Source organism: Zingiber officinale, chromosome 4B, assembly GCF_018446385.1.
Source record: "Zingiber officinale cultivar Zhangliang chromosome 4B, Zo_v1.1, whole genome shotgun sequence".
In the NCBI taxonomy this organism is placed as follows: domain Eukaryota; kingdom Viridiplantae; phylum Streptophyta; class Magnoliopsida; order Zingiberales; family Zingiberaceae; genus Zingiber; species Zingiber officinale.
In genome coordinates, this window is record NC_055993.1 from 93,636,352 (window position 1) to 93,643,784 (window position 7,433).

At 42.4% G+C, this 7,433-nt stretch overlaps 1 long non-coding RNA gene across 1 annotated transcript; it reads left to right on the forward strand.

Annotated features, from left to right (window-relative positions):
* The first annotated feature begins 5,920 nt into the window (after positions 1 to 5,920).
* LOC121977731 lies at positions 5,921 to 7,072 on the forward strand. The gene is made up of 4 exons (XR_006111024.1): positions 5,921 to 6,381; positions 6,465 to 6,571; positions 6,688 to 6,824; positions 7,018 to 7,072. It is a non-coding gene; the product is annotated as an uncharacterized LOC121977731 (long non-coding RNA).
* The last annotated feature ends 361 nt before the right edge of the window (positions 7,073 to 7,433 follow it).

Sequence of the window (7,433 nt, forward strand, 5' to 3'; positions counted from 1 at the left end):
CCGAGTGACGAGCACGCGACGAGCTATTCACCCCCCCCCCCCTCCCCCTCTAGCTACTTTTGGTCCTAACAAGTGGTATCAGAGCGAGGCCGCTCTTCACCGGAATCATTGCCGGAAGGGTCAAGCATATCAAGAAAAGCTAGAGGGTGAAGAAGTTGAAGCAAATTCATCAAAAGTCAAAGATTTCAAGAAGCTCAACTTCAAGATGCAATTCCAAGATGGACTTGGATTTGACACAAGGGTGGCTCCACCATACACTTCCACGAGCTTCGATTCTTGGAAATCAAGAATCGAAAACTTTCTTATGATGGAGATAGAGCCATGGTTTGCTCTAATGGAAGGATTTGAAGCTCCAACAAATTCCAAGGGCAAGCTTCTCAGGAAAAGCAAATGGAGCTCGGAGCAAGTCCAAAGGTGCGATGCAAATGACAAAGTGACCAAGCTTTTGGTCAATTTATTGCCAAGCACCATCCTTTGCAAAATTGGAGAATTTGAAGATGCAAATGAATTATGGAGCAAATTGGCCAAGCTTCATGAAGAGATCCCCTCCACTGTACAAGAGCAAGAAGTATCCAAAGAGGGTGATTCTTTGGAGCAAGATCAAGAGGAGGACTCCGAGGTTGAGAGATGCTCAACCTCCGAAGAAGAGGAAATCCAAGAAGCTTCATCCTCAAGGGAATGCTACGAAGGGAATAAGGAGGGAGAATACTCCTTGTTTCATATTCAAGATGATGAAGCCTCCACCTCTAGGATTGAGGGGGAGCAATCCTTGGTGACGCCGGATCAAGAAGAAGGAGAAGCTTCTACATCCGGGTCAAGAGACAAAGAGGAGGAAGAAGATTCTACCTCCACAAGTCAAGAAAAATCAAATGGAGAAGAATCAAGGTCAAATCAAAAGGAAGCTTCTACCTCCGGATCCAAAGAAAATGCCACCCCTACAAACAAAGGTATAAATATTTCAATTAATAATAAAAATCATATTATATGTTTTGAGTGTAGGGAACATGGGCACTACAAAAGCAAGTGCCCTAAATTGGCCAAGAAGAAGGGCAAAGTGGCACCTAAGGGCAAGGTGAAGCCCAAGGAGATCATCCCCAACACAAAGAAGAGCAAGGAGCATATTATATGCTTCTCTTGCAATCAAAAGGGGCATTACCGAAGTCAATGTCCCAAGGGGAAGAAGGTGGTCAAGGCTCAAGGAGGCACTAGTCAAGGGGGAGCCTCCAAGGTAAAGAAGAAGGTATCTTTTATTGAGCCTACCCCTTTACATTATGGTAAAAAGCATGATAGTTCTAATTTTTATCATTTTAATGCAATTTACCATAAGAATAGAAAGCATGAGGGCTTTAAGGAAAAGCATGTGGCCCTACATGCCAAAACTACCCAACCTAAGGTTAGGAAGGTAGATAGACACTTGGGCGAGAACACTAAGGATAATAGATACATGCCCAAGAACAAAAATGCTCATGGATCAAATGAAAAATCAAATACTAAGGACTTAGTGAGAGAAAATCAAGTCTTGAGATCAAGACTTGATAAAATTGAAAAGACCCTAAAAAGGATGAAAAATATCCTATTAGGGCAAAATGAGCATAGCCTAGGTTTAGGGGTGCAAAAGTCATTCAATGGCCATAGAGGTTTGGGATACAAACCCAAAACTAAAAAGGATGTGCCAAGTTATCATAGGGTTCCGTATAGCTATGGAACAAACCCTAAGTCTAGAGGTCAAGTCAAAGATACAAGGGAAGATATCCCTAGAAGTATTTTTGCAACCAAAGTGACTAAGACTTCTAAGAAGTCTAAGAAAGTCACTAACAAGGTCACAAGGGAGGCTATCCCTATAGTTGACCTAGAAAATGTGACCAAGGCTTCTAAGAAGCCCAACAAGGTCACTAGGAAGGTATCTAGGGAAGTTATCCCTAGTAAGTACCTAGAGCATCCAAGGAGCACCAATAGGTGTTGGGTTCCTAGGAGCATCTTCTCTATCCCATAGATGGGTTGGAGAGTGTCAACTCCGATTAGAAGGGTAGTTAACCCAACTTTAAGGAAATTGACACTCAAGGAGCATTTTCAAGGTTTTTGTTAACCTTTGAAAATGAAATGGAATTATTATTTACTCCTTGAAAGAGTAAAATGTGCCTAATGGTGGAAGAATTGATTTTAATCTTAAATGACACATATTGGGAAATTCATAAGAACTACCAAGTTGGGATTTTGGTATGTTCTTAGGAAATTTAAGGCAATCTGGGCCTTAATTTAAAAGTGCTACTCTTGTGAAAAATTAAATATGCCAACATTTGAGGATATGCTTAATTTCAACTGGCATAAATTAATCAAGGGAATTAGAAATGCCAATTTAGGCTTTGGCATTTTCATGAAGCACTTTAGGGCAATCTAGGTTTAAGTTGTAAGTTTAGCTAAGATTTTAAGGATACTTAGATAGTTAATCTAGGTATATTTTATTTAGGCTAAATCTTGCCATGATTGTTTGCCTATCATATGCCATGACATCATGTCTATTTTTGCATTCATGTTTTATTATGCAAAATCCAAAAATACCATGTCATGACATTCATACATCATGTAGTTATAGGAATCTTTCTTTTGAAAGTTATTTTATTTTGATGTATGCCATAACATTATCATGCATTAGTTTAATTCCTTGTAATTAAGGACAAATGGCATTTAACAACACTTATTAACAAGTGACATCTTAGGTGGATGTCTAATATCTTTAAAATGCCTAGATAGATATGCATGATCCCTAGATTAGGGCAAAACCAAAATCTACATCTCACAAAGACTATAAGGTGACTTGTATGTGCTTTAGTGCACATTAGATACAAGTGAGATGTTAGGATGATGAACAGAGCTCAAGATGTTGATTTAGTGCATTTTTTTTGAGTTTTTAAGTTCATCAAAACACATAGTTATGTGTTTTCCCATCATTGGGAAAGCTAATGTACAAGTCATGTGCATTAAGCTCAAGGAACATGGTGGGATATTGGTTTTGAAAATGTTTTTAAAATAAGTTTGGAAAACCTTGGTGAAGGCTATCTTTTGATAGTAATCACCATTGAATAGTTAGACACAAACTTGAAGAAAACACTAAAGTTTTTGCAAGTTCTCAAGTTTATGTAAATCTTTGAAAATATGATGTATTTTCATAGAAAGCTATTTTTCCATGATTAAGTATGCCCTAAATAATGTCTACACGAAATTTCATGATTTTTGGATTTTTGTAGAATTTTCTAGGGGTTTCTGAAGTTGACTGAAATGGAATTTCAGCAACTATCAGAGCTCCGATCGATCCGTGGATCGATTGGAGTGCCTGAATCGATCCGTGGATCGATTCCGAAGGCAAGTCTCCCGCGAGCAGAAGCTCGCTGGATCGATCAGCCAATCGATCCAGGGAGTCTGAATCGATCAGTGGATCGATTCAGAAAGGTTAAATCGATTGGAACCCAACTCCAATCGATCCAAGTTGCTGATTTTTGGCTGGGAAGGCCTGATTTCAGCATCTTTGAACCTCTTTGAGTCTAGGTAACCATTCCAAACCCCCCAAAATATATTGTATACATACAAAGGGTGTTTTCATGTGAAAACAAGGATGGATTGGTTAAGGAAGGCTTCATTGAAGTTTAGGTTGAGGTTTGTTTCAAATTTTGAGTATTTGAACCTCAAAACTTCTAAATTTGAGTTTACTAAAGGTTTAGGGATTCCAAGTCATTGTTGGTGCAATGACAGAAGTTACCACCATGTCTTTAGGGGGAGGGACTCTTTAAAGACATGAAAAATTATTTTTCATGAACCTTGGAAGGTGGTTAACCTTCTGTAAAGAAAATGCTCATGTATGAGCTTTTGAACTTGAAATGGGGAGTGGATATCCTCATTATATCAAGTGGGAACTCACGTGATTAGAAAATGCTCAAGGTTGAGTATTTGTCTACATTGAGGGAGAAGTTAGGGATAAATGAAGGGTATGGGACCTTCATTATCGTGTTGATCACAATGAGTGATGTTGTGAACAACGATGAGCAACTCTTCAGGGGGAGAGTCGTCAACAAATGGATTTGTTGATGTGTACCCAAAATTGGGGCATGGGTTGATGTGTGCCCAAACATGGGTTGATGTGTGCCCAAAGATGGGTTGATGTGTGCCAATAGGGGGAGAATGAAAGGACCTGTGAATGGGTGTAAGTTAGACTTTCATTACCTAGAGGGAGTGTGCCCTCTTAGGGGGAGAATGAAGAGCTTAATTTATGTGTTCATTGCCTAGTGGCATGAAGATTGAGGCTATAGGATTAGCCTAACTTACATGTGGTATTGTAAGTGTGATTGTGGTATTGTCAAACATCAAAAAGGGGGAGATTGTTGGTGCAACATCCCTCAGGTCAAGGTTGACCTGGTTGACCAAGATGAGTCTTGGTTTGAGTTTAGATGTTTGACAATAAGAAATTGATTGAAGAAGAGTCAAGTAGGTCAAGGTTGACCGGATACTTGACTGGGAAGTCCTAACTGGGATGTTAGGTAGAATGGAAGTCCTGGTGAGTGAAGTCAGGCAGAAGGAAAGTCCTAGTGAGTGAAGCTAGGCAGATTGAAAACCCTAGTGAGTGAAGCTAGGTGAAAGTCCTGGTGAGTGAAGCCAGGTGAAAGCCCTAGTGAGTGAAGCTAGGCAGATGGAAAACCCTAGTGAGTGAAGCTAGGTGAAAGTCCTGGTGAGTGAAGCCAAGCAAGGGAAAATCCAGATGGATCAAGGATGATCGGACATCTGGTCTAAGTAGGTCAAAGGATTGACTGGATACTTGGCACGAGGAAATACAGATAGGTCAAAGGGATTGACCAGACATCTGATGGAAGTCCAAGTAGGTCAAAGGGAGTGACCAGATACTTGGCATGAATAGAAAAGTCCAAGTGGGTCAAAGGGATTGACCAGACACTTGGTGGGAAGTCCTAGCAGGTCAAAGGAGTGACCAGATGCTAGGCATGGTGTACCAACAGGTCAAGGTTGACCGGGTGTTGGTTTGAGTAGGCTTGAGACTTGGTTTGGGCAAAACCAACGATCGATCGATCGATTCAGGATCGGATCGATCGATGGATCGATCCAAGCCTTCTATCAGAGCCTCGGATCGATCCGTGGATCGATCTGGATGTCCCAATCGATCGGTGGATCAATTGGGACGCGGCTGCTTCGCACGCCGGGATCGATCCATGGATCGATCCGCGCTCTGAGCCAGGCGCTCTGGATCGATCCGTGGATCGATCCAAAGCCTCCCCGATCGATTGGGAACATTCGAATCGATCGGGATCCGACCGTTGGCGTCGATAAAGGCCGCAGGCGCACGATTCCTTCGGCATCGCTTCTCCGATTCACTCCAGATCTCTCGCCAACTCCTCCACAGCACTCTCAAAGATCAGATCGCCAGTTCTTGAAGGATCTTGGAAGCTTTCCAAGTCAAGAGGCGGATCAAAGGCAAGAAGAGAAGCTAGGGTTAGGGTTTTCTGTACTCATTGTAAGCTTTGCGCTTGTATTTTGTTTCCCTTTCCTTTCTTCTTGTACTGAGAGTCTTGTAGGGCTTCTTCGCCCTCGGTAGTTACCGAAAAGGAGTGTTTTCATAGTGGAGGGTGCGTGCGTGGTGTGGATCCTTGGATTAGTCACCTCTTGTGAGGTGGATACCAAGTAAACCAACCTTGTTAGCGTTGTGTGATTGTTTCTGTTATTTTCCGCTGCATATCCTTGAAGAAACAAGCCACGCCGAGCGACGAGCACGCGACGAGCTATTCACCCCCCCTCTAGCTACTTTTGGTCCTAACAATTTAGGCTACCCCATTTAAATGAGGAATTCTTTTTTCTATTTCAATTTCTTTTTCTTTTATTTTCTCTTTTCCTTCGTTTCTTCCCTCCTCGCGCCGAGCCGCCCGATCCGTCCCCCTCTCGTGCCCTAACCGTCGGCAGTTCCTCCTCTCCCTCGCGATTTAACCCCTCGGCAAGGGTTTCGCTTCCTCTTCCTCGCCACGGTTGATCTCCCTTCTCTTCATTTGCCCGATCCCCTCTCCTCATCCATTTCGAACCCTGCGCCGCTGACGTCTTCTCCTCGCCAGCACTTGAGCGCCGCTCGACATCAACTGGTGCCGCACTTTCCCTCTTCGGATCTGCGCACAGACGCCGATCCACCTCCACCGGCCACCGGGTCCGACCCAGCGCCTTGTCGCCTCAGCCCTAGTGCCGGCCAAACTCCTCTGCCATAGATTTGTTCCTCTTTGTTGCATCTCTGAACAGCGTCGCTGCCACCTGAGGCCGTGCCACCGTGTGTCGATCGCCGTGCATCGACGCCGATCTTTTCTTCCTACCTCTCCGCCGTGCCTAGCAATGATCCTTAAGGTAGGCGATCTAACTAGCTGTGGAATTAGGGATTTTGGTTGATTGATTGCCCTTGTTGTGATTTTCTTCCTGTTCTGGACTAGGAGGAAGATCTCGGATCAGTTCTTACTGTATTTCCATATCAGAGCTTGGATCTTCTCCTCTGTTCTTGATCATCCCTTCCTTGCGGTGGATTTAGGTCACGGTTGAGGTAAGTTTGGGTTGTTGGTTTTGGATCTTCTGTTCTTGATCCGAACAGTGTAATTTGTTCCCAGCTATCAGTTGTTTCGTTATGTGATCTGGAATCTGTGCTTACTTGTTTTCTAGAAGCAAAGCTTTAAACTCCATCAGGAAACATTCTTCTCTGTGGGGTTTTCTTGGTCCAGCAATTTAATCCAGTAGCTGCTCACATTAGGTCCAGTAGCAACGATCCTTGCTGTTGAGCAACAGCGACTATAGTTGAGGTATAGTGTAGGAATTGATCTTCGTTGTAGATGATTGCTAGTTATGTTAGCAATAGTTGTTAACTTAGATTTAGAATTAATCTAATAGTCTGGTTAGGGATAATGAAGCTAACCCTAATTGATTAATGGATTAGGATTTAGTTTAGTTAATGGATGCATGATGGAATTAGCTAAACTAAATATTGTGACACAGGACTTTGACGCGAGACGAGTATCACGATTACCGATTTGGACTTTTCAATTGCAGGCGGGTACTTTGACTTTATGTCATTTAATATGCATAGTAATGTTTTTAACAAATAGCAATGATTGTGTTTCTTATCTGCTTCGGTTGGTCACTACCTGATCTGTTACATGCTTGTTTGTTTACTTGTTATGCACTTCATGTTAGTACCTACCTGATTATACATGCTTATAGGGGTAGTGACACAATCATGTTATTTATTATGTTCAGGACCTAGGGGTTTTGATACCTTATCTGACCTATGTACCTTAGATCTTCAGATTTATCCATTGATGCTAGGGTACACATTTTATATTTATGGATAGGTTCAGGATATTTTCATGCTTAGTGTCATGCACCATGATTGCATACTGTGCGATAGTCGA